The 27,986-nt window shown below is 44.5% G+C and overlaps 1 pseudogene across 1 annotated transcript; it reads right to left on the minus strand.

The window, feature by feature from the left end:
• Positions 1 to 27,986, minus strand: LOC146571734 (sodium channel protein type 4 subunit alpha B-like; annotated as a pseudogene). The gene is made up of 25 exons (XR_014893035.1): positions 27,851 to 27,986; positions 26,390 to 26,518; positions 24,699 to 24,784; positions 23,887 to 24,087; positions 23,312 to 23,375; positions 23,097 to 23,238; positions 22,804 to 23,008; positions 17,494 to 17,590; positions 17,094 to 17,323; positions 16,374 to 16,445; positions 16,187 to 16,288; positions 15,772 to 16,119; positions 15,517 to 15,682; positions 14,415 to 14,587; positions 13,466 to 13,529; positions 12,479 to 12,634; positions 11,273 to 11,400; positions 11,000 to 11,173; positions 8,015 to 8,116; positions 6,814 to 7,098; positions 6,606 to 6,659; positions 6,361 to 6,498; positions 6,141 to 6,245; positions 681 to 951; positions 1 to 287 (listed from the first exon to the last, which is right to left on the minus strand). The product of XR_014893035.1 is annotated as a sodium channel protein type 4 subunit alpha B-like (transcript).

Consider the following 27,986-nt stretch of genomic DNA (forward strand, 5'->3'; position numbering starts at 1 on the left):
TTAGCTGTTAAAGAGGACACCTAAGTTGTTAACAGTGCCAGAAAGAAAGGTGCCAAGGGGTCCAAGAGTATCAGCAAATTGGCCCTGTGAAATATGGTTGTCGAACGGCACGATTTCTGTTTTCTTCTTGTTCAATATAAGAGAGTTATCAGAGAGCCAATCTTTGACCTCTCTCAAACACTCTGTTTTGGTGCTATGGCGTGGTTTAAAGCTAGACTGGAATTTATCACTGATATTATTTGCATCCAAGGAGGCCTGCGTCTGTGAGAGGACCATCTTCTCCAATGCTTTAGACAACAATGGAAATAACACAGACACACCACACTCTTTCTTCTGCTTTTGATGCCATAAGTGGAGGTTTTCCACACAGGCCAGGTTTGGATTTGGGGTTTTTCCCCTTAATAATAAACACATTCATTTAGAAACTTCAGTTTGCGTTTACACGTGTTATCGTTGACAAATATTTTCATTGTTTGATCTGAAACATGTAAGTGTGACAAACATCAGGAAATCAGGAAGAGGGCAAAGACATTTTAAACTGCAGAAACCATGACACGGACTGACTTTAGAGTAAAAACAGGGAACATTGTACTTCCTGTTACAGCCCGCAGACATTTGCAGTAACTAACCAAACTGAGATCAGATAAGAAAAGAAGATTGTTTCTGTGTGTAGGACTCACCTATAATGGACAAAGTGAGAACCACAAAGTCCACAATGTGCAAGACATTTCTGAAGTAATGCTGTCTGAGTGCAATGATCTTCAGGATAAACTCAACAAGGAAGATGGCCACAAGGATGAGATGGATCCAGTTCAGGACAAGTGACTTCTCCTCACTCTGATCATCAGTCTCCACCATTAGAACCACCATGTTGAAGAAGATAACCACCACCATGAAGATCTCAAAGTACAGAGCGGTGACCAGGTCAAACAGCCAAGCCAGGCAGCAATTCTGGAGACAAAGACGTAAGCTTTAAACACTCCGGCAGTCAGTCGGTTTGCTGACACTGCAAATAGTTTCAGTAAAAACCCTCTTACAGGAGAAACTTTGTCATTCAATGTTATCTTAATCACTGCTGAAACAGAATTTGTTTCTTCACCTCCACAGTAGGAGGCAACAGGCTAATATATGAAGGCTGGTGTAAGAGTCTGATTGACAGCTGATGACTCTCTCTACTGCACAAAATGAGACTCGTCCTTACAGTCATTAATCTGACAGCTCTAACATTCATTACCTTTATTACTGCAACGCCTCCATACGTGCCTTCACGTGCTACATATGAACATATATCCATAAGTATCTGGACTCTGATGCGTATTTTAGTGTCTGCACACCGTGAGTTTTAAAGGTTTGTAAAAATATTCCATCAACTGTTGTTTCATGCAGTCCCCCGTTTTCAGAGGCTCAAAGGTGACAAACAGTAAAGCCCATTCCCTCATTATTCAATGAAAGTTTGAGCAGTTACAAAACCTGAAACTGATTCAAGGTGTTGTATTTAGGATCAGAGCATCTAATTGAGTCAAGGGGATTCTTGAGGAGGTTGGTGAAACTCTTTGAAAGTCTACGATCAATACAGAGAGTTTACAACAAGATGCAAACTACTGGTTACACTCAAGAAGTGCTAGAATAGATTTTACCAGAAAACATCTAAAGGAGCGTGCACAGGTCTGAGAAACATCTTTGGGCCGATGGAAGCGAGATGAACTTTCAAATCAAATCACTTTTATTGTCACATCACATGTGCAGGTACTCTGGTACAGTACATGCGAGTGAAATTCTTGTGTGCGAGCTTCACAAGCAACAGAGGTGTGCAAAAATACAATAACATAAGAACAAGCAAAATATAAGAATGGGTAAATCTGAGAATTATATGAATAAATATATGTACAATATAAGAGTCTATGCGCATTACTGAATGTGTATACTAAATATAAATATCTACGTGTGTGTGTGTGTCTATACATATTTTAAAAATTAAATAGAATAAATAAAATATATAAAATATACAGAGGTTGGCAGTTGGACATGTGCAAAACAAGTGGCATTTATATACAGTGTGGAGTGCAAAATGTTGAAGTTCCAGTAGTGAAGCTGAGGTGTCTATCAGAATCAGAATCAGAATACTTTATTGATCCCTGGGGGAAATTATTTTTTGTTACAGTGCTCCATTTTAAACCAACATTAAGACAAGACAGACAATACGCTAACTAAGAATAGTACAATATATACATATATATACATACATACATACATAAGTCACTTATAAATAAATAGTTGGAAAAGAAACATGTGTAGCTGTAGCAGCAAACAGTGTGTTAAGTGGATGCGTTGTACAGGGAGATGGCCACAGGCAGGAATGATTTCCTGTGTCGTTCAGTGGTGCTTTTCGGTAATCTCAGTCTCTCACTGAACGAGCTCCTGTGACTGACCAGCATGTCATGGAGTGGGTGGGAGGTGTTATCCAACATTGTCTTTATCTTGGACAGCATCCGCCTCTCCGACACCACCTTGAGGGAGTCCAGCTCCATCCCCACAACATTGCTGGCCTTACGGATCAGTTTATTAAGTCTGTTGGCATCTGCGACCCTCAGCCTGCTCCCCCAGCATGCAACAGCATAGAGGATCGCACTGGCCACCACAGACTCATAGAAAATCCTCAGCATTTTCTGGCAGATGTTGAAGGACCTCAGTCGCCTCAAAAAATAGAGACGACTCTGGCCCTTCCTGTAAAGTGCTGTGGTGTTTTTAGCCCAGTCCAGTTTATTGTCAATGTGTACTCCAAGGTATTTATAGTCCTCCACAATGTCAACACTGACCCCCTGGATTGAAACAGGGGTCAAGTGTTTCCTGGTCTTCCTGAAGTCCACGATCAGTTCCTTGGTCTTTGCCACGTTGAGCTGCAGATGATTCTGCTCACACCACGTGACAAAGGAGTCGACCACAGCCCGGTACTCTGTCTCATCATCCCTGCTGATGCATCCAACCACCGCAGAGTCATCAGAAAACTTCTGAAAATGGCAGGTCTCTGTGCAGTGGCTGAAGTCTGTGGTGTAGAGGGTGAAGAGGAAGGGGGAGAGGACAGTCCCCTGTGGTGCCCCTGTGTTGCTAATCACCTTGTCAGACACACACTGTGGGAGACGTACATATTGTGGTCTTCCTGTCAGGTAATCAACAATCCAGGACACCAGAGAAGCATCCATGAAGTGTTCAGCAGTCTGATGGCCTGATGGAAGAAGCTGTCTCTCAGTCTGCTGGTACGGGACCGGATGCTGCAGAACCTCCTTCCTGATGGAAGCAGTCTGAACAGTTTATGGCTGGGGTGACTGGAGTCCTTGATGATCCTCCCCGCTTTCCTCAGGCAGCGCTTCCTGTAGATGTCCTGGAGGGAGGTGACCGTGCATTTACGGACTTCCTAAAATCCACAAAGCTGTCCCACTCAGACCCATAGTCAGTAGCATAAACTCAGCCACTTATAACATTGCTAAACACCTTGCTACCATCCTTGCTCCTCTCGTGGGGAACACCCCACACCACATCAAGAACTCCACCGACTTCACCGACAAGGTCCAGAAACTTACCCTGGATCCAGATGAAACCATGGTGTCCTTTGATGTAGTCTCTCTCTTCACTTGCATACCCACCACGGAGGCCGTGGAGACTGTCAGAAAACGACTACAAGAAGACAGCTCCTTGGAAGACAGGACCAACTTCACACCCGATCAGACCTGCACACTGTTAGACCTCTGCCTCACCACAACATACTTCAAATACAACGAAGGCTTCTACAGACAAAAACATGGCTGTGCCATGGGCTCCCCCGTGTCACCTATTGTAGCCAACCTTTACATGGAGGAAGTGGAAAGGAAGGCTCTTGGCTCTTTCAAAGGAAGAGTACCCAGCCACTGGTACAGATATGTGGACGACACCTGGGTCAAAATCAAGACACAAGAAGTGGAATCCTTCACTGCGCACATTAACGCTGTGGATAAAAACAAAGTTCACCAGGGAAGACACAAAGGACGACTGTTTGCCTTTCCTGGACTGCGCTGTGCACATTGAAGAGAACGGCAACCTCAACATCGAAGTTTACCGGAAGCCCACACACACGGACCAGTACCTCCTCTTTGACTCCCATCACCCTCTGGAACACAAACCTGGAGTAATTAGGACCCTACACCACCGGGCAGAACATGTTCCCTCTAAGCCTGAAGGGAAAAAGAAGGAACACACACATGTAAAGGAAGCACTCAAAACGTGCGGCTATCCTAAATGGGCGTTTTTAAAGTCAGCAAAGAGGCACAGAAAAGAAGACCAGACACCAGCGAGGGAGGATAAGAAGGACAGACGCAACAACATTGTCATCCCCTATGTAGCCGGTGTATCAGAGAAACTCAGGAGAGTTTTCTCCAAGCATGACATCCCGGTGCATTTCAGACCCAGCAACACGCTCAGACAAAAACTGGTTCACCCGAAAGACAAAACTCCTAAACACAAACTTAACAACGTGGTGTATGCTGTACAGTGCAGCGAGGAATGCTCAGACCTCTACATTGGAGAGACCAAACAGCCACTTCACAAGCGCATGGCACAACACAGAAGAGCCACCTCCACAGGACAAGACTCAGCAGTCCATCTGCATCTTAAGGATAAAGGACACTCTTTGAGGATGCCAATGTTCACATTTTGGACAGAGAGGACAGATGGTTTGAAAGAGGAGTGAAAGAAGCATCTATGTCCACTGTGAGCGACCATCTTTGAACAGAGGCGGGGTTTACGACACCAACTCTCTGCCATCTATAATCCAGTTAACATCCACTCACATCCTGAGGCATCTGACCTCAGGAAATCACATGATAAGGTGGGGCCAGGTTTCACAATGAGCTCACCCGAAACTCTGGCTGATTGTGACCCACACCCGTTTTCACACCTTGGCTCATGTGATTAGGTAGAGGATCATCAGGGGGTCCTTTGTATCTCTTTGGGGGGAAACTCCCACTAGGTTTATATCTGGGACTCTCCACCATTTGACCTTAGAACTGAAGAAGCTTCTCGGATGAGAGGTGAAACGTCTTCAAACAACTAACGGTTCTCTTTCCAAGCTCCTTAGATTCCCATTTCTTTGGCATTTTTCACAAATTCAGCAAAAGAGCTCAAAGATACAACTTGAAACTGGCTGTTTCCTGAGTTGTGCATCATGTGTGGGACACAACATTAGTTCATCCCTTGAGTTAGGAGCCTCTTTTATGCCTGAATGTGTCATGGTCTACGGTGGGTGGCTGGGGTTTCCATTAGGCTCCTGAACTGACCTGGGATCCGCCCCTGGGCAGGGCCAACTCCAGCTCCTGCACACCTGGAGCCTATTGCAGGCAATCAAGCCAGAGGGATTTAAACCACACATCGATGTTCACTCACTGCCAGTTAGTCTTCAACCCATGTTGGTAACAGGTCTTGTGCTTCAAATTCTCGCTGTGATTTATCTTACTAACAAAGACTCTTTTGTACTACAGTGCTGTACCCACCCTGGCTCACACTCCACCTCCGGACTCGGGATACCTAGTGATCGTTCTGGAAATCCCTCTGTGCCTCACCTGCCTGCCCTCCTGCCATCACACTCCATCTGGAGCCCCGGATCTCAGGTCAGCCTTTCCACGCCACTCAGCCTCCCCTGGATCTTCATCACCCCCCTCTCAAACACTCCAGGTCCCTAAACTGCAAGTAAGAATTGCTGCTCTTATACTGGCCACTTCTGAGCTGCCTTCACTACCTGCCTAACTCCTATATCCTCTTCCCTCAGTGTGACTGTTCCCCACTCAGCTCCGTTCCGCTTCTCAGGCCTCGTTCCCTCGCCCTAGCCACGTTCCCCTGGGCACGCCACACCAAGGCTCCACGTCTCGTCATTTTCTGTCTTTGCCACGTTTCTTTTTTCCCCTTTGCACTTAACCGTAATAAACTGTTAAATCATCTACTGTCTCCGCTCTGGGTTTCTGCACCTGAGTCCTATTCAGTACCGGCCATCCGTCGCCGTGACAGAATGGGTCAGAGTTGGGTAATCTTCTGAAAGTGGTCGGGTACAAGGACTGGGCTGAAAATGAAAATCAGCCAGCAGTTGACAAAGACTGAAGAACTATATCTGAACTGACCTGAGGTTGTGGAACAGTTTTGTTGCATTTTTCAGAGAATCGTTTCTTTATGGTGCTCAAATATTTCTGCTGCTGGTCCGTCACAAAAACATGTTTCCCTCCGAAGTAGAGATGAGAGACAAGAGCAAAGTTAACTGACAGAAACAGGAAGAACGAATTCAGCCAACACTGTGGAGCTTCTACAGACTGATGCCCAACTGTGTGTGTGTGTGTGACCTATCTTGTGTCTCTGCTGGTGGATCGTATCAATGATGACTCTAATGAAGAGGTTCAGCGTAAAGAAGCAGCCGATGATAATGAAACAGATGAAGTACAGGTACATGTACACATTGATCTCGTAGTGCGGCTGGTCTTCCACCTACACACACACACACACACATACAGTGGTTTTAACACACACACACAGTAGTAATATACCAGTAATAACAGCAACAGTAACAGTACTGATCCAGCGTGTATACTGACTTGTCTGGAGTCCACAGCTGCATACATGATGCCCATCCAGCCTGAAGACGTCCCCTGACCCACAATCAACACAGAGTTTCATTAGAAAAACAATGAATTCAAGCTGTATTACTAAATGATACTGACTTTAGTTAGCTTGGTTATGTTTTTTCCACACAGTTGATGGTTTTATGCATTCTAACTAACAAGTTAGAGTGTTCACACTGACCATGATCAGCAGCGACAGGAAACCCATCCCCACATTGTCAAAATTAAACGTCCACGTCTTCCAGTTGACCTCAGAGAAATTCTGATCCATCAGTGAAAAGCATTCAGTCTTGTTGTTCACCACGTAAAAGGAGAAAAGCTCCTCTGAAGTCTCATTGTAACAGTAAGAAAACTTTCCTGCAAACAGATTCACTCCTATCACGCTGAAGACAAGCCAGATGACCAGAATCACCAGCAGCATGCTGAACATGGAGGGCAGCGTCACGGCAAGCACCTTCAGCACCACCTGCACACAGACAGAGACAAAAAGGTCTCTGCTGTGAATCAGCTCACATCCAGTTAATAAGCTGCCTCCACGTTGGCTCTCCATCCAACAGGACTTTAGTTCTGCCAGGAAAGTTCACTATTAGCTACTGAAAGACCTGAAAACCTGTAAACAAAAACTAAGCAAATGATATACAACGTAAACAATCATTCAACTTGGGGTGTAAATTGTGTGACATGCAAATGGTTTTATACTAGGGTTACAAGGCATTGATAAGTCCTGGTAAGACCAGTCGCCTCTCACACCTCTGTCATTAGGACAGCTACACCCTGGGGAACCCAGTCTTGTGCCTGGCTGAGCAAATGGAGCACAGCCGCCAGTCTGTGGAGTAACCTCCTCAAGTATGGACAAACTTTCCTCTGAACGTCAAAGGACAGTGTGTTCTTTTTGTGTGGTCATACAGATTTGGGAGGCTGAATAACGGGTTGGCGATTAAAACTCACAAATGCAGACCTGCACGCATTACTGAGACAAAAGTGATAAAGTCCTTCTGCTTACACCAGCGATTAAAATACCTGGGCCACGTCTGTAGGATGGACAACCGAGAAATAAGAAAACAAAGATTGTTTGATGAACGCTCCCCGAGTTGGGTGAGATTGAAGAAACGTTTAGGGACAGATACCCTGCAAATAAGGAGAATGATGATGGATAGGACAAACCTTCAGTGTCTATGGGAAATAACAGACACACCCTAAGGACTCAAATCTCCTAAAAAGGGAACACAATGATGAGTAGAGCAAAAGAGAAAGTCACACGAACTCTACAAATCATTTAACAAGCAAAGAATTTTATAAATATTTGATCTTCTTTCTCTAGCAGAAGAGTACACCTACATCCTGCTCGGCAATGTCTGTATCTGTATGAGTGCCTGCCTCACCCTCATGCCCTTGAAGCGAGACGGGACCCTCAGAGTCCTCAGAGCTCTCAGAGGCCGGCTGGTGTATCCAAGCATGTTGCCCATCAGGGAGAACAGAGACACCTAGAAGACAGCACAGCGGTGACAATGTGATCCACCTGTCTCTAATAATCGGCTACAAGCCACAGGCCTTCGAGATGGCAGTTGTTAAACATTACTTAAAACCAACCCCTTGTCCCAGCTGTCTTAGCTAATTATAGGCCAATCCCCAGCCTTCATGTTATCGATTCTTGAAACAGTAGTTGTCAACAGCTAACAGATCATCTGCAGAGGAATGGCTTATTGGAAGAGTTTCAGTCAGGTTTCAACTGTAGGAAATCAGGTCTTTACTCTGTCTTTTGTATAATGAATCTGTAGTGATCTTTGAATGGTTTCTGATGCAGGGGACTGTTCTGCTATCATTCTGTCCAGTGTTAGTGCAGCCTTTCATACCATTTACCATAACATTCTGCCTGACAAGCTTGAGGTTCAGGCTGGTGTATGTGGCTCTGCCTTAGACTGGTTTTCTTCTTACTTATCTGATAGGACTGTCTCTGTTAGAACAAACCATTGCCTCTGTTGAAGTCATTCTGATCAAAGTTGTCCTTGTTGTGTTTAAAACTGTAAACCTTTTCTTGAACTGCGTGCAGATATTTTTCCTCCCCTAGATCTAGCATGGTGGGGGATGCTATTAGCTATAGTGTTTAACTGCGGGCGCGCTTGCATGTAAGATTCTGGTTTCCTTATTTAGTAATGAATGTTTACTTCCTGCCATTTATGGGCTCACCTGTGCTTGTATATGGTGGACTGTTCAAGGAGTTGAGCCATGTACGGGTGTAATATTGGATTCTTCTCTGGCTTCGACTTGCATATAAAATATTCATCATATTGCTGTTCATTTCATTTAAGTAACATTTCTAAGTTATTTTTAGACTATTGTAATAACCTGTTTTCCAGCTTGGACAAATCATTGCTTTCTTTCTTCATTCACAGACTCTGGATTTTTTGGTTGTTCCCTGTAAATGACTAAAGACGAGGGGGCACAGAGGCTTTCAGTCTGTGGCACCAAGGCTGTAGAACAGTCTACCACCACAACTACACTTAGTGGACTCTGTGGACTAAAATCTTTGTTTAAACAGGCTTCAGAAGTTTTATTGGAATGATTATAGGTTTATTTATTTATTTTAAAACTACCTGTTTATTTTATTTTATTTTATCAAATATTTTTATTGAATATTTTAGCACTTAATGTTCAGATTTATTTGACCCTTTTGTGTACAGCGACTCTGTGAAAAGTGCTTAATAAATAAATAAACTTAATAAATAAACTTTGCTTACTTCTCATAGAGTTCACAGCACAGAAACAGCTTTAGTGAAGGTTTCAAATGATCTTCTTATGGCCTCTGACAGTGGACTCATCTCTGTGCTTGTCCTGCTAGACCTCAGTGCAGCGTTCGATACTGTCGACCATAATATCCTATTAGAGCGATTAGAACATGCTGTAGGTATTACAGGTACTGCACTGCAGTGGTTTGTATCATATCTATCTAATAGACTCCAGTTTGTGCATGTAAATGGAGAGTCCTCTTCACACACTGAGGTTAATTATGGAGTTCCACAGGGTTCAGTGCTAGGACCAATTCTGTTTACATTATACATGCTTCCCTTAGGCAGCATCATTAGAAGACATAGCATACATTTACACTGCTATGCAGATGACACCCAGCTCTATCTGTCCATGAAGCCAGATAACACACACCAATGAGTTAAACTGCAGGAATGTCTTAAAGACATAAAGACCTGGATGGCCGCTAACTTTCTGCTTCTTAATTCAGATCAAACTGAGGTTATTGTACTCGGCCCTGAAAAGCTTAGAAATATGGTATCTAAGCAGATTCTTACTCTGGATGGCATTACCTTGGCCTCCAGTAACACTGTGAGGAACCTTGGAGTCATGTTTGACCAGGACATGTCCTTCAACGCACATATTAAACAAATATGTAAGACTGCGTTCTTCCATTTGTGCAACATCTCTAAAGTTAGAAATATCCTGTCTCAGAGTGATGCTGAAAGACTAGTTCATGCATTTATTACTTCCAGGCTGGACGACTGTAATTCATTATTATCAGGATGTCCAAAAAACTCCCTGAAAAGCCTTCAGCTGATCCAAAATGCTGCAGCAAGAGTCCTGACAGGGACTAGAAAGAGAGAGCAGATTTCTCCTGTTTTGGCTTCCTGTTAAATCCAGAATTCAAAATCCTGCTCCTCACATACTCTTAAACCAATAAGGTCTTAAATCATCAGGCCCCGCCTCAGATGGCCCCGCCCCTCCCTGAGCCTGGTTCTGCTTGAGGTTTCTTCCTGTTAAAAGAGAGTCTTTCCTTCCCACTGTTGCCAAAGCGCTTGCTCATAGGGGGTCATATTATTGTTGGGTTTTTTCGGTTTCCTTAACATTACTGTAGGGTCTTGACCTTATAGTGTAAAGCACCTTGAGGCAACTGTTGTTGTGATTTGGTGCTATATAAATAACATTGAATTGAACTCGATTAAATTGAACTGACCTCATTGTACAGGAGAGCAGTGAAGCAGCAGGTTCATCTTACCCAGCCTGACTGTGTGCTGTTAGTTTATCTGTTCAAACTGAAACAACCCCATTTCTTTACTACAACGTCAAATACTGACATCCTGTCAAAACCGCCCACATCTCAGACATGAACAGCCCGTCCTTTAGCTTCGGTGCCATCACCAATGCTGAGGTGGGTCTATGATCCCCAGCTCCACACATGGTTAAATGCCCCACATCATTTTTCGTTCATTCCAAGATTTAGCCAGAATACTCTTACTGATACAACCCTCCCCATTTACCCAGGCTTGGGACCAGCACTAGGACAACACTGGCTTGTGGTCCCTCCGTGACTGGCTTTGTAAAATACTGCCAATAATCGGTGCTGCCGATTGTGCTCTTACATCTAGGATGAGGAAGTCGAGCCAGCACCAGAAGCTTGTGAAGTATTTCTTGAATCCAAAAGCGATCCACTTCAGTAGCATCTCCACCAGAAACACGAAGGTGAACACCAGGTCTGCCATCTTCAAAACTCTCTGCAAGACTGGACGATGCCCCAGGTAGATGTCCTCAAAAACCTGTTCACAAACACACGCCTGTTTACTCACAACAAGCAGCATATGAGACGATCTAAGGACAACCACTGTCATTCTAGCAGTGTGACCTTCTGGTTTAACAGATGACCTGCTGTCCTGTTTGTTCTTCATGAGCTCTTCTTTTCTGTCTGTGTTTTTTCCCACCACCCTCCGACACATCCAGGAGATGGCTGCTCCTCCCTGATTCTGGTTCAGATGGAGGTCTCTTTCTGTTAAAAAAAGGATTCTTCCTTCCCACTGTCACCAAGGGCTGCTCTTGTCATCTGATTGTTGTGATCCTCTCTCTAATATTGTAGACTGTGATCATCTGCAACTCTGGCGCTTTAGTGAGGGGATGTTTTGTGTCTTTCAGAGCAGCACCTCTGCAATAATAAGACATAACTTTTCTACCCATGAACAGGAAACCACCCCAACAGCTCCAAAACCCAAAAAGGTTGATTCAGTTCATCTGAACGTTTTCAGTGGGAGAAACGTTTCATCATCATCAGGTGACTTCTTCAGTCTCAGCGGACTGCAGGTTTCCAACCTTATAAACAGTAGATTGCACAAGCAGATGACACAACACAGAAGAGCCACCTCGTCAGGCCAGGACTCTGCAGTCTATTCACACCTACAGGCCAGTGGACACTCTTTCAATGATGAGGATGTAACATCCTGGACAGGGAGGAACGCTGGTTTGAAGGCGGAGTCAAGGAGGCCATTTACGTGAAAAGGGAAGGACCATCTCTGAATGGAGGAGGGGCCTAAGGGTACATCTGTCACCATCTTACAATGCTGTGATTGCAGCCATTCCCCAACTCTCTGTGAATGGGACTCATGGTTATTGATCAATCGTCTTTGATCAAATGGTCAAAAGAATTTGCATATTAACGATGAAGGAACTGACCTCCCAGCCCATTGTTCCTTCAGTGGTGCTAGTTTCAGTCAGTGTCCAAATGTCCTGTTTATATGGTTGGAGACCTGCAGTCAGCTGAGACTGAAGACGTCCCCTGATGATGAAAGTTTCTCCTGAAAACGTTACGACCAGGTGTACAGATTCAACCTTTGGGATTTACTTACCTGGATGATTGAGCATGCATCAAGACACTGATCCAAAAGTGATTTCAAAGACCAAATCAACTGTCTGTGGGTTCATGCAGGTCGCTATCAGTGCCATATGTTTAGCTTAGTGGTTTCAGTGTGGAGTTAAGCCAGGAAGATAAAACATGTCCAAGTGAGTCCAGGGTTTGAATGTGACATGAATTCATGATGTATATTGTCAAATATGTATTGACAATGTCTGTTTACCAGAGGCTGCACAGCTCAGCAGGATGATGAAGACGATGAAGCCCTCAAAGAATTTGTGTTGCACAATGCAGAGGCAGGCTCTCCTGAAGTTAGACCAGACCCTGCCGGTACCCTGGGATGTGTCTATTTCCAGGAACGGACAGCAGATGTAACAGCCTGAAACACATCAGAGGCGTTGCTGACTGATTGGCTTCTGTTCTCTTGATGTAACGGAAACAGCTGCAGTGAAGGAACTTTGATATCATCTCTGTATGTCACAGTTTGTTGAACTTTTAAATTGGGTCTACATCATCCATCAAACTGAGGCACTGAAAACTAAATCATGCACAGAAGAACCAAAAGCTGCAGTTCCTCTAGCAGAGGCTCCAGCAGTGAGCCGGTCGCCATAGATTTAACATGTCCCTATGTTAAAACTTTACAGCACAAATAAACATGTTTACAGCCTGAGACCAAATCCATATCCATAATTTCCCCTTTCATGACAACTGTAAGAGAGTGAGAGAAGGTTTGTATTGAGCCTTAAAGTTGGCATTATTAGGGGCGGGGCCTCTTTGACTAACAGGTGGATGGTGACACAGGCGGGTGTAGCTGCTAGCTGTCTGCCAATTGCAGTCCCTGAACTGGACCTCTGGACCGTGTTTGTGCTGTTGGAGTCTTTTGGATCATTTTTATTACAATCATCTGACCAATAATATGGCTGCTGTGAGGTTGACTGGACCAACAGACATTCAAGAAGTCTGAGGTCCAGTTTCAGGGACTGAAACTTGAGGATTTTATTTGGATGTTACTGAACACTAATTAGCAGGTATCCGAGTCTGTGTGATCCAAATATGGTGAAACATGAACACGTTTACCAAAGCTCAGCATTTACGTAATTACTCTCACTGCCAGAAGAGGGAGACAAAGGTTTGTCACTGCAGGTTTAAACTATTTTACATATAATAATTTGATATAACAGTGTGTGTGTGTGTGTGTGTGTGCTCATACTGTTGCAGCAGCAGTCCTCAGGTTCTGGATGAGTTTCATCTTTACGTTTCTGCATGACGTCACACTGCAGACACAGAAGTTCACAAACATAAATAAACTTTAATGTCCTAGTTACTTTAAAATACTGTCACCGGACTAAGTGTTCACACTCTGAAAGCTCACGCGGTTTATGTCTCGGGTCTTTACTGTGTCTGTGAATTCAGGATGGCTGATTTCAGTCCTGTAAAAGTCTGATGATCACCTTCTTTAAGCTGTTGCAGTGATTTTAACATCAGCAGCTGCTGATGAATTTCAAACTAAAACCTGAACTTTACACGGTCCAGTCGTCTGCCTTAAACCTGTGTGCTGTGGATGTGTGTGTGAAAGCATCTCATCGCTGTGTTTCACTCAATTCATCATAAAGACAACTGCAGTTATGCTGAAGCTCTGATGATGCTGCGGTCACATCGAGGGTGGAGAGATGTTCTTCATGCACAGTGATCACAGTGAGGAAAATAGTACTGTGTAATAATAAATAATAATAATGGATTGGATTTATATAGCGCTTTTCAAGGCACCCAAAGCGCTTTACAATACCACTATTCATTCACTCTCACATTCACACACTGGTGGAGGCAGCTACAGGTGTAGCCACAGCTGTCCTGGGGCAGACTGACAGAAGCGAGGCTGCCATATCGCGCCATCGGCCCCTCTGGCCAACACCAGTAGGTAAGTAGGGTAAAGTGTCTTGCCCAAGGACACAACGACCAGGACAGAGAGCCCAGGGATCGAACCGGCGACCTTCCGGTTACAGATGCGATTCCCAACCCCCTGAGCCACGGTCGCCCCGTGGCGACACAAACATGTTTATCTGCTGTTCATACTCGAGGCCGAAGCTGCGTCACACATCAGTATTTACTTTTAACATGAAATTCTGCTCTAGGATCAAAAATAGTAGAATCTGCTTTACATGCTGCGTCTCCTTTTCTTCTGCATTTTCAGGCGTCCTAAACTCGATCTCAGCCACAGCGACGGGGGCCTCCCAGGCGGCCATGTTTGTGTGGTTATCATCGAGGGTCAGCTGATCTGAGCTCACAGAGCTTAAGGCCAGATATTCCTCCTTGTTGTCTTTTTCAGTGTCACCTGCAAATGAGGAAAACATGAAAATATTTTCAAATTAAAAGCTCTAAATCTAAAACTATAAAAAGACACAGAAATCCAACAACGATCCACAGAAAAAAAATAAACCACTAACAACAGAGTATGTGTGAGGATGACCTGAAACATGAAGGCAACACTGCCTCAAACCTGCAGTCTCTCTAATGTCCAGCAGGTGGCGACTCCTCTGGTTGTAACCTGAACATTTGCAAGTATATGAGAAAATGAGCTTCGTGTTCACCTCATCACTCAGCTCACTGATGAATTTATGGTCTCAGTCACTAGTTTGAAGTCTTGTTGAGGAGAAGGAAGGACGGGAAGATTTAAGTCGAGACTACAATCCACTTTACATTTTACTACCAATGAGTAGTGAGCAGAGTCCCTCACTGTCGAAGTCAGATCCAGTTTGTAAACATCCAGTTTCAGGCTTCAAGACAGGACTTCACTAAGTCTTAGTCTTAAGTGTATATTTATTTTTCTACTCCTTTTATATCCATTTATTAGGGTTTTTTGCACTGATGTAACTCGTCGTCTTGTCTTTATATGCTGCACTGGCTGTAGCAGTCAGTGCGCCCCAGGGCAGCTGTGGCTACAATGTAGCTTGCCATCACCAGTGTGTGAATGGGCGGATGACTGAATGCAGTGTAAAGTGCTTTTGGTCCATAGGGGACCAAGTAATGCGCTATACAAATACAGGCCATTTACCATTTGCCATTTAGCGGAGATGACAATAAAGTTTGACTTTGACTAATATGTTACCTCGTTGTGGCTGTGCCAGTGTTATATCTACATTCCATGTTAATAATGCAGACCCCCAAAACAGCAATAAAGTAATGGCACAAAACAAGCTCCTTGGATTACTGTGACCTGGATAACTGAGAACCTACAAAGACAAATATACAAACAAAAACCACCTTTGTGATCTTGGTCAGCGTAGTTCTTCCCCCACAAAGTCCAGATTCTCTTGGGGATCCAGGTTCTGGTCTGTTTCATGGTACTCTGCAGAATGTTTGTTGTTTTGTCTTCTGAATCCACCAGCTGAACATTGATGAACAATAAATTCAGGAACAGATGTAGGATCTGCAAACAGACCAGGAACTCATTCAAAAACTCTGATTGGACTAAGGTGGACTGGGTCATTCTAGGTTGTTAAGTGTAAAGAGACTCACCAGCAGCTTTCCAACAATCAGGACAATCATGAAGAAGGTCACACACATGCCATCATTCGAGACCTCCATGCAATCCCATAAAGACTCTAAACACAGTCCACACAAGACCCTGAAGACAAGCATGAAGGTGTGGAAAAAGTCTTCCATATGCCAACGAGGAAGCTGGCAGTCAAGAGAAATGCGACAGACGTTAGCTTTGTAGTCCGACTGGAACAGCTGCACGCCCGCCACAGAGAACATGAAGACCGTGATGAAGAGAACCAGAGTCAGGTTCCCCACTGAGGCCCAGACGATCTTCAAAAACATGTGGAGCATCGGCCACCAACGGGCCAGCCGAAACACTCGAAACTGGACAAACAGAAAGATACGTGAGAACAGATGATGATGATGACAGTGATGGTGATGTTATACTAACCGGAAGAAAACTGTGCAGCAAAGATAGACCCTCAACGTCAGCCAGTCCCAGCTGCACCAGAGAAATGATGACGAGGATAAAGTCGAAGATATGCCAGCGCACCTGTAACCACGACAACAAACAATCACAAATGTTTCTTTGAAAATGGCAGATCGCTGAACTGTTGAGAAGAAACTACAAATCTGACCTGGAAGTATCCATGCAGGCCCAGTGCGACAAGTTTGATGATCATCTCAGCTGCAAAGATCACACGGAAGACCTGCACAGTTCAAAGGGGTCAGAGGTCACAGGGTAGAAGCATGTTTTGCATCCAATTCATCCAACCATCGGCAGACAGGCGAACGAAAAACCTCGAACACACCGAGTCCCGTGCAGAAGTAGAAGTTCCAACAAAACAATCATTTTCCTGTGAAATGTCACCCATGTAAAGGTAGATCACTCTGACCAGGCATCACTGTTACTGCAAAAAGACTCACGGTGTAAATAAACCTCAGCAAAGCTCCCTCTGAAATCCCAGCTGATCCTTACTTTTCTCGAGACTTGCCAGAGGTTTATACTGTACCCCCGTTACATTTTTACCTCACTGTGCTGCTTTTCCTCTCAGTTATGCAGGTCGTTTACAGGTTTGTACCGTTGGTTTGTTACCATTTGTGATGTAATTGCTCTGAGTGGACATTTTAAACCACTCTTGCTAGGTGGCTGAAGAACCCGCTAAAAAGCATTCATCACTAAATTGGTCATGGAGGCACATCGAAGAAGAACATATGGTCCCTCCGACTGATCAAGTCTACACCAAACTAAGGGAGCAGAATGGAAAAGTCCTGATTTTAGCCTGCAGTGAAGAAGCTGCCATTAAATTAACCAAGTAGGAGATAACAGGGTCTGCAGACACTTCTTCAACACTCACCAGCTCAGCGATGACCAGGGTCTCCATGAACTCCTCCATCATAGGGTAATGTTCCATGGCTGTGAAGATGGTGCTAACAATGATGCAGATGATGATGACCAGGTCAAAGAAAGGGTTCGTGATAAAGGTGTGAAACTGCTGTTTGAGCCATCGCCAGCAGCCACAACAGTCCCCCTTCAGGAAGGCGTCAGTGCAGGTGCAGCACAAAGGCCGGTGGTGCTCCTCTGCCTCTGCAACACAAAGCTACTCTGTGAGGCCACAAACTGTGTCAGCATTAAGTTGTCTGCAGAGCCTCGGCTCTTCGCGTTTGTCTGTGACTGCTCTCAGTGACAGAGCGTGTTGTCCTTGTCCCAATGAAGGAAGGTGGAGGTTAAAGAGGTGGAGGTAAATATCTGTTTACCTTCAACGTATTCTTGCTTAGTAGCTCGTATACCAGCTGATTTCTTCTTCTGCAGTGAGTCCTGTTGCTCTGGAGTCTCTGCCCTGCTGGAAGCCTGCTGTCCATAACAAAACACCCAAACTCAGTTATGCTAAATGACGATTTCAGCAGAGCCATCCCACAGTACTCTGAACAGTTTCCAAACAGGGTTATTTTGTCTCAGAAAGGTCACGGCTGACACAATAAGTTGAGAAGAAGCTGGTGAAAGGTTTTTGGAACAGCTGGATTTTAAATGCTGCCGACAGGTCTGCAGGATTGGTCACATGCTAGACACAGAAGGATATTTAGATGAAGAATAGGACGTGTTTGATATATGAACAGAACTAAAGCCCGATAATAGACCTACTCGTGTTATTCCAGTATATTTTGTACAGGTGTGGAATGTTTTAGCAACACTGGCAACACCTGGGCCTAGTGTGCCAGTGTTCCAAGCTGTCAGAGCTCAGCTGTTGGTGTGGCTCTCCTCCTAGAGACACACACCTTATGGTTATTTTATATTGTTTCTATTGTGTTGTTTACATATTGTTGTGATTTACATTGCTGTGATTGAGAGTCGTCATCTACCCGAACCAAATTCCTCGTATGTGTCTGCGCATATACACGGCCAATAAAGGCGATTCTGATCTCCCTTTGTCGTGGCCATGGAGCCCATCAACCTGCTCAATGAGGCCTGTAGAGTCTGAGGTGGGGCTGTTGGACCTCAGCCACAGTAACTGGGGTTTCTCTGTGGTTTCTCTGAGCATCAGTTCTTGCCGTGAATTTGCTGCAATGCCCAGTGTGGTATCATAATGAATCATTTGTTTATATATGCATAGTTGCAGTCTTACACGCCTCTCTGCAGCTTCTCTCCTCCTGCTACCCCCCCAAAAACCCATCTCCATAGAGACTGTGTCAGCTCCCAAACAGACAAAAAACAAACTAAAAACCAGCAACAAACAACTTAAACATAAACAATTACAAAGAAAGAACAATACAGTATCCACATCTGAACCCAAAGAGTAAAACAGTGAAATGTGGATTATTAAATATTAGGTCTTTCTCCTCCAAGTCTCTGTTAGTACATGACTTAATAATTGATCAACAAATTGATTTACTCTGCCTTACAGAAACCTGGTTGCAGCAGGATGATTATGTTAGTTTAAATGAATCAACACCCCCGAGTCATTCTAACTACCAGAAATCTCGAAGCACAGGCCGAGGGGGAGGTGTGGCAGCAATTTTTCACACCAGCTTATTAATTAATGAAAGACCCAGACAGACTTTTAATTCATTTGAAAAGCCTGATGCTTAGCCTCGTCCACCCCAGCTGTGAAACTCAGAACCAGTCTTACTTGTTATCATCTATCGTCCACCTGGGCCTTACACAGAGTTTCTGTCTGATTTCTCAGACTTTATATCTAATTTAGTTCTGAGCTCAGATAAAATATTATTGTGGGTGATTTTAACATCCATGTAGATGCTAAAAATGACAGCCTCAACATGGCATTTAATCTGTTATTAGACTCAATTGGTTTCTCTCAAAATGTTAAAGAACCCACCCACCACTTTAATCACACTCTAGATCTTGTTTTAACATATTGGCATAGAAACTGAACATTTAACAGTGTTTTCCTGAAAACCCTCTCCTGTCTGATCATTTCTATCACATTTACATTTACAATAATTGATTACACAGCGGTGGAGAGTAGACTTTATCAAAGTAGATGTCTTTCTGAAAGCGCTGTAACTAAGTTTAAGAATATAATCCACCCACTGTTATCACCTTCAATGCCCTGTACCAACACAGAGCAGAGCAGCTATCTGAACGCTACTCCAACAGAGGTCGATTATCTTGTTAATAATTTTACCTCCGCACTACGTACGACTCTGGATACTGTAGCTCCAGTAAAAACTAAGGTCTCTAATCAGAAGTACCTGACTCCGTGGTAGCCTAAAGCAGATGACTCGTAATCTGGAGAGGAAATGGCGTGTCATAAATTTAGAGGATCATCATTTAGCCTGGAGAAATAGTTTGCTGCTTTATAAGAAAGCCCTCCGCAAAGCCAGAACATCTTACTATTCATCACTGATTGAAGAAAATAAGAACAACCCCAGGTTTCTCTTCAGCACTGTAGCCAGGCTGACAAACAGTCAGAGCTCTTTTTGAGCCAACCATCCCTTTAACGTTAACTAGTAATGACTTCATGAACTTCTTCACAAATAAAATTTTTATCATTAGAGAAAAAATTACCAGTAATCATCCCACAGATGTAATATTATCTACAGCTACTCTTAGTACCATTGATGTTAAGTTAGACTCTTTTTCTCTAATTGATCTTTCTGAGTTAACTTCAATAATTACTTCCTCCAAACCATCAACCTGTCTTTTAGACCCCATTCCTACAAAACTGCTCAAAGAAGTCCTGCCACTAATTAATTCTTCGATCTTAAATATGATCAACCTATCTCTAATGATCGGCTATGTACCACAGGCCTTCAAGCTAGCTGTAGTTAAACCTTTACTCAAAAAGCATCTCTAGACCCAGCAGTCTTAGCTAATTATAGCCAATCTCCAACCTTCCTTTATATCAAACATCCTTGAAAGAGTAGTTGTCAAACAGCTAACAGATCATCTGCAGAGGTTTATTTGAAGAGTTTCAGTCAGGTTTCAGAGCTCATCACAGCACAGAAACAGCTTTAGTGAAGGTTACAAATGATCTTCTTATGGCCTCTGACAGTGGACTCATCTCTGTGCTTGTCCTGCTAGACCTCAGTGCAGCGTTCGATACTGTCGACCATAATATCCTATTAGAGCGATTAGAACATGCTGTAGGTATTACAGGTACTGCACTGCAGTGGTTTGTATCATATCTATCTAATAGACTCCAGTTTGTGCATGTAAATGGAGAGTCCTCTTCACACACTGAGGTTAATTATGGAGTTCCACAGGGTTCAGTGCTAGGACCAATTCTGTTTACATTATACATGCTTCCCTTAGGCAGCATCATTAGAAGACATAGCATACATTTACACTGCTATGCTGATGACACCCAGCTCTATCTGTCCATGAAGCCAGATAACACACACCAATGAGTTAAACTGCAGGAATGTCTTAAAGACATAAAGACCTGGATGGCTGCTAACTTCATGCTTCTTAATTCAGATCAAACTGAGGTTATTGTACTCGGCCCTGAAAAGCCTAGAAAATATGGTATCTAAGCAGATTCTTACTCTGGATGGCATTACCTTGGCCTCCAGTAACACTGAGGAACCTTGGAGTCATTTTTGACCAGGACATGTCCTTCAATGCACATATTAAACAAATATGTAAGACTGCGTTCTTCCATTTGTGCAACATCTCTAAAATTAGAAATATCCTGTCTCAGAGTGACGCTGAAAAACTAGTTCATGCATTTATTACTTCCAGGCTGGACGACTGTAATTCATTATTATCAGGGTGTCCAAAAAACTCACTGAAAAGCCTTCAGCTAATCCAAAATGCTGCAGCAAGAGTCCTGACAGGACTAGAAAGAGAGAGCAGATTTCTCCTGTTTTGGCTTCCTGTTAAATCCAGAATTGAATTCAAAATCCTGCTCCTCACATACAAGGTCTTAAATAATCAGGCCCCATCTTATCTCCAATGACCTTGTAGTACCATATCACCCTATTAGAGCACTTCGCTCTCGCTCTGCAGGCCTACTTGTTGTTCCTAGAGTATTTAAAAGTAGAATGGGAGGGAGAGCCTTCAGTTTTCAGGCCCCTCTTCTGTGGAACCAGCTTCCAGTTTGGATTCAGGAGACAGACACTATCTCTACTTTCAAGATTAGGCTTCAAACTTTCATTTTTGCTAAAGCATATAGTTACGGCTGGACCAGGTGACCCTGAATCCTCCCTTAGTTATGCTGCAATAGATGTAGGCTGCCAGGGGATTCCCATGATGCATTGAGTTTTTCCTTTCCAGTCACCTTTCTCACTCAGTATGTATTAACAGACCTCTCTGCATTGAATCATATCTGTTTATTAACCTCTGTCTCTCTTCCACAGCATGTCTTTATCCTGTCTTCCTTCTCTCACCCCAACCGGTCGCAGCAGATGCCCCGCCCCTCCCTGACCTGGTTTTGCCGGAGGTTTCTTCCTGTTAAAAGGGAGTTTTTCCTTCCCACTGTTACCAAAGTGCTTGCTCATAGGGGGTCATATGATTGTTGGTTTTTTTTCTCTGTATTTATGAAGCGCCTTGAGGCGACTTATGTTGTGATTTGGCGCTATATAAATAAAATTGAATTGAATTGAATTGAATTAACAGTTATTATCAGTACAGGCGTCTTAAGTTCATGTTTATTTTCTGGAGAAGCGCACAGAGTAGGTTGATTGTTGAGATAGGGCATTGTGTGTTGCTATACTGGCGAGGCCAGGAAAGGTGGTTGTTAGGCTGAAATTGTTAAATGTTGCCATTATTGTACTTAAGTTTGTAAGCCTGGCCTTAACGGTGTGCTCAGAGACATCCTTCTGTTTCTGTTGCCCTCCCAGCCTGTTGAATGGTGAGGGGGGCTATAGCGTAACTGTAGGCACATCCTCAGCAGGAAGTCACACAAACGTACCCCCATCCACACACACACACAAACATGCTCGCACATGCATATACACACACACACACACACACACACACACGCAGTGTTTTACCTTTTGTGACCATAGGGGTTTTTTACATGGGTGCTTGTGTAAACTGTGTGTCACACAAAAAAGGCTGCAAGCGGGGGCTGGTTCTTTGGAGTAATCTGAGCTCGAGGGCAGAAGGGCTGCCCCGACATCCTCCCCTTGCTGTAGCATGTGAAAACCGATCGATTGCTGTTCTGTATTTCCTTCTTTACAGGAATCAGTCTGAACCAGCGGGCCTGCTGTAGCGCAGACCCAACAGCGGTATTGAGTCTGTTCCAGAAGTCGAGATAAACGTAAGAATTTAGAAGAGAGGGCTGTAAGTTAGGTAGACGTAAAAAAAGTTGCACCTGTAACATGTGACACAAGGTTCAGCAAATAAGAAGCAACTTTATTCCCGTGTGGATCATTGATTCCTTCTTTTGTTTTTTTGAAGGTGCAGCACCCAGTCCTGGAGAGAAGGTGGTATTGTGTTAGCACACACCTGGATGCTCCACAGCAAACTGACAAAATCTGCTGTTAAAGAGGTGCACACACTTACTGATGACCAACCAATGAACTAAATCTGATTAGACTTGATTAGTATTTGGCTGCTCATTGCCCTCCTAATTCCTGTGGAAGCAATGAGTCCTTACTGACCTCCTCCTCCTCTCTCCTCTTCAGCACCTCCACAATCCGTCCGAACTCTTCTTCTCTTTGTATGGCCTCGGCATCTTGAGTCTCTTCTTGCTCCGCTCGTGTCACAACAACCACTGCCAAAATGGGACTGAGCAGGAAGAAACAACCCGGGAAGAAGACGAACAGAAAAGACGATCAGATAGGATTTTCCTGCAGCTCGCAACGTCTGTGGAGGGACAGACAGGTGAGAGAAACGGATGAGACAACCGGAGTACTGGGAGGAGCCTGCATGTGGTCATCGGTGAGTTACTGACCAACTGCATCAGGCTTTCCCAGAAGTCATGCATCATGAGTCTGAAAAGTGACATCAGAGACCAGAAAAACGAGTCGTAGCTGGTGTATCCGAAGTTTGGGTTACTTCCTGCTTTCACACAGGTGAAACCATCTGGACAGCACCTGAACACATAAAAAACAGTTTGTTTTTATTGTTGTTGTTGTCAGTGAATGAAAGAGACTCATGTTTACTTACCCAGCGTCTGACTGGTTTCCACACACCAGAGGATCAGGATGTCCAGGAATGTAGTAATAGTTTTCTAGAAGGCAGACAGACATCCAAACCGTACAACAGATCATGTTTCACCTTTCTAATTTAAGGGCAGGGGTGGCAACGATGACAGGTGCTGAAGTCTGCACTACAAAGCCAGCTGAACATTTCTAAACTTTCTAATACCAGGATCAATTCTCGCAGAGCCCCAGGTCCTGATAACATCCCTGGACGAGCACTGAGGGACCGTGCTGCAGAGCTGTCTTCACGGACATGTTTAATACATCACTGAGCCAGGAAATACTCTCAATGACAGATTCAAGGTCACATTTATGCTGCAATTCTCAGCATCTACATTGTTGCGGGTGATTTTAAAAATCTGATAACAACAAATAAAACTGTTTTTGGACCTGAAGACTTTTCCTCAGAGGTTCACCTGATCTCACATGAGATCTCTTTCCACTGCTTTCATTGTAATGTTGGAAGAAGACCTGCGAGTCAGCCATCTGACTGTCTTAAAAGGCTAACCGGCCAATCAGGACGTGGTACGACCATCATACCTGGAGAGGTGGTGTGGTTGTGGAAATCGAACTCTGTCGTGTTTGTGTTCATCGACCAGATGACACATTTGTTCTTCAGGGTTCCCATGAAGAGCTGTAAACCAATCATAGCCAAGATGCTCAGGCAGAACAACGTCAGGATGATGACACAACCAAGCCTCTTCACCGATTGGACAAGAGCTTCGACTGTCTTCTTCAGACCTGTGAAGACAGCCCCCGCTGTGAATACAAGTCGCACACACACACACACACACACACAGACACACACAGACACACGCACGCACACACGCGCACACACACACGCGCACACACACACGCGCACACACACACAGACACACACACACAGACACACACAGACACGCGCACGCACACACACACAGACACGCGCACGCACACACACACAGACACACGCACGCACACGCACACAGACACGCGCACGCACACGCACACAGACACGCGCACGCACACACACACAGACACGCGCACGCACACACAGACACGCGCACACGCGCACACACACACAGACACGCGCACACACACACACACACACAGACACGCGCACACACACACAGACACACACACACACACACACACACAGACACACACAGACACACGCGCACACACACACAGACACACGCGCACACACACACAGACACACACACACACACACAGACACACACAGACACACGCACGCACACACACACAGACACGCGCACACACACACACACACACAGACACACAGACACGCGCACACACACACAGACACACACACACACACACACACACACAGACACACACACACACACACACACCTCGACTGCATGTGAAGATCTTCAGCAGCAGAGAAATCGTCATCAGCACAGCAAACTTCCCCAAATCTACGAACTGTGACACCAATCTGAGACACAGAGTCATCATCACCACCTTCATCATCATCATCATCATGAAGCAGTGATTAAAGCAGCTGTAAAACATAAAGACACATTTACAGCCGAGCAGGAAAAAGCCAAAGTGTGTCGAGCAGAACATACAGAAGCAAAGCCGGTGATGAGGACGTGACAGTTAGTGTCCTAATATAAATCTAAAACCTTTATCAGTGACAAAGGTAGAGGAGACGTACACAGGAAAGCTACACAGGAAAGCAGAGCAGCACAGCGAGCGTTCAGCTACAGGAGTTAGCTTGTTACCAAGCCTTAAGAAACATCAAGAGTCTCTGTGGTCAGTTTGCTGGGACAGTGTTTGATGTCAGCCTGGATTCAAACACTGAAAGAGTCCCAAACCTAAACAGGGAGTTTCAGTGCCTGAACCAAGGAACAACTAAACTCGAAATATAAGGGTAATAACAAAGGAACGGCCCCGGGGCAGACCCAGGACATCGTGGAGAGATCTCGGCTTTTCTGCTTAGGCTGCTGTCCCTGCAACCCAGCTTCAGATAAGCAGAAGAAAACTGGATGGATGGATGTGGTGGTGAAAGCAGCAAAAAGATAATTTTCATCTTCACAGCTGGAAAAAGCCCACCTTATTTGCACGGACATGGATCTATAGATATGAGACCACACTGACAAGAACTGTGTTGGTGTAACTGTAAAGGTCACATCCAGCATTGAGTGGATTCAATCGGTGGATCACATTTCTTGAGTATTTTCTGAGCTGCAGTGAGCCTTGTTATTCAGGACTGAGAGGCTCTTATTGTGAAGGCTCTTTTATACTGTTTCCTGTTTTTTGGATCACGTTAATCTGTAACCAACATTAACCCCCTAAGATCCGAACTCTTCCTCGGCATGCATTTTTAATTTCTCTTTGATATTTGGGCATATTGGGACCCGATGAATGAAAAATAAAGAATTACCAGATTATTTTTTTTACCTAATTTTTGTTTCTAAGAAAAATGAAAGCCACATATGAGGATATTTGTTTAAAATTTCAATAGAACAGTAGGAGTATAATGTCCTCGTGAGTGGATATCAGGCCGTTGTAGAGCGAAATTGAGTATTTCGGTCTAAATAACCCAAAATGTGATGTCCACACGTGGACGCCAGGTCCTAGGAGGTTAAAGAAGTGAACAAAGAGGAGCTCTTCCATTAACAAACTCACAGTATAAGCAGTCCTAATTGTACCTCATCAATGAGCTTGCAGAGACACCTTCAGCAGCAACAGCTTGATGTGATCATTTTCTGTATGACTAATCAGTCTGGCTCGATTAGGAGCTGGGGCTGCTTACCCTCTTAATTCCCATGAAGGCAATAAGGCCGGACTTGTTTTTTTCTCAGGATCGTCCTGTGAAAACGTTCTTTTCCAATAACTGTACGTGTCGGAGAATCACGGCAGAGAAATAAGTCTCACCAACTTCATGTCAGCCGTTTTCCAATAAATCTAAAACAGATTACACTGAATTTTGTTTGTGCAACCTGAAGTTGCCCCCTGCTGGTCATTAGAAAGAATGCAGATTCATGGCTGTACATACAGTCTGTGTGAGAGTGTGAGGTGTGTTATTGAGCCTTACAGGGTGCTGATGATGATGATGTCCAACCAGTTCCAGGGATCTCTGAGGAAGGTGAAGCGTCCCACACAGAAGCCTCTTGCCACGACTTTCACCAGAGCCTCAAACACGAAGATTGCCATGTACACGTACCTGTTCACATAAACGTGAGACAGAGAGCTTTCACACCAGAGAAGTTTGGGCTCGGGAGAGCCCGAGTGCCCTGGAGGGACCTTCCCTGCCGGATACACAATGGACGGGTGGCAGACATGGAGGGTCGTGTGCCTGGCAGGACTGTGGATCGAGGACGCTGAAGATATCTACCTATTCGGAACCATGAAAACAGGGTTCTTGCTGATCGGAGCTGGCTTGGCCCTGGCTTATCGGAGAATTAAGAAAGTGGAACCGGCTGTTCAAACCCCCCCAAGGCTGCCCGCTGGGATTGAAACAATGGGACGAGGCGCGACGTCTCAGAATGGGCTCACTGAGTGCAGCACGGTTAAGAGCTTGGAGAATCTTATGGCTGCCGTGAATACTCAGAATAAGACCTCTGAGCGAAAGTTGGATCACATCTTGGAGCAGGCAGCTCTCTGCTCCAAGATGACAAGACCACGGAGCGCAAGTTTGATAACATCATGGAGAAGCTCGCGGCTCTGCAACGGGAGATTGAGAGACCAGTGTCGGAGTGTTAAAGAACAGCTTTGAAATTCTCATGAGTTGTCCGCATAAAAGAAAAATCACCATCATAATGCAGCTGTCCCTTCGGCGCCAGATGTGGGCTCAAGGCTGGAACTGAACAAAAACACCCTGATAACGACTGTGTTTAGTCTGTTCCTTCTATTCCATGCAAGGCCATCTGGGTTGGCTGGAAGACTGTTTACTTAGCCTGGCAGGGTGAAGGACACTGTCTCAGCTAAACTCTGGACACACACACACATACATCAACACTGATATGCACACACTCATCCCCCTCCCTTTCCAAACGCCTCCGATGCTTGTTCCCTCCTGGAGAACACGGCGGGTCTGAGACAGTAAAGTGCTTCCATTATACTGAAGAGGAGGCAAACACTTCCACCGCAGATCTCTCCTAAATGGACGAGTCACACAAAAGCTGTCTCGATGGAGAAACATCACAACAGGCCCTTTAAGCCCGTCTCTTAATTGTCTGTATGACAAATCTGTTCACATATCAGAACACTCTGAGCATTTCCTGTCTCGACAACAGCGAGCAAAGTCAGTTTGACCTTTACAGACCTGTGTGTGCTGCTGCTGTCAGACTGAGGACAGACTGAGGACAGACTGGCTCTTTGTCTTTGAGCCTTAGCATGGATTTAGACTTTAAAACCATTCTCATGCTGTGACTCATCGATGCTGCCATCAACAGCCCTGTTCATCACTTAGTCGTGTTTTTCTGCTCCTGATGAAAGATCTGTGTGTGTGTGTGTGTGTGTGTGTGTGTGTGTGTGGTGTGTGTGTGTATCTTACTTCACCACAGGAAATTTGAACTCCAGAACACCGAAGCCCAGGATCGCCAGTAGGATGAATATACTGAAGAATGTGTGAGAGTTCAGGGAAAACTCAGCTCACCTGGTCCAGAGAGCTAAAACCTGACCACACAGAG

Source organism: Mchenga conophoros, linkage group LG7 (assembly GCF_057382185.1).
Source record: "Mchenga conophoros isolate Kocher_MC1m ecotype Shallow Benthic linkage group LG7, M_conophoros_male_GT1.1, whole genome shotgun sequence".
NCBI classification, from domain to species: domain Eukaryota; kingdom Metazoa; phylum Chordata; class Actinopteri; order Cichliformes; family Cichlidae; genus Mchenga; species Mchenga conophoros.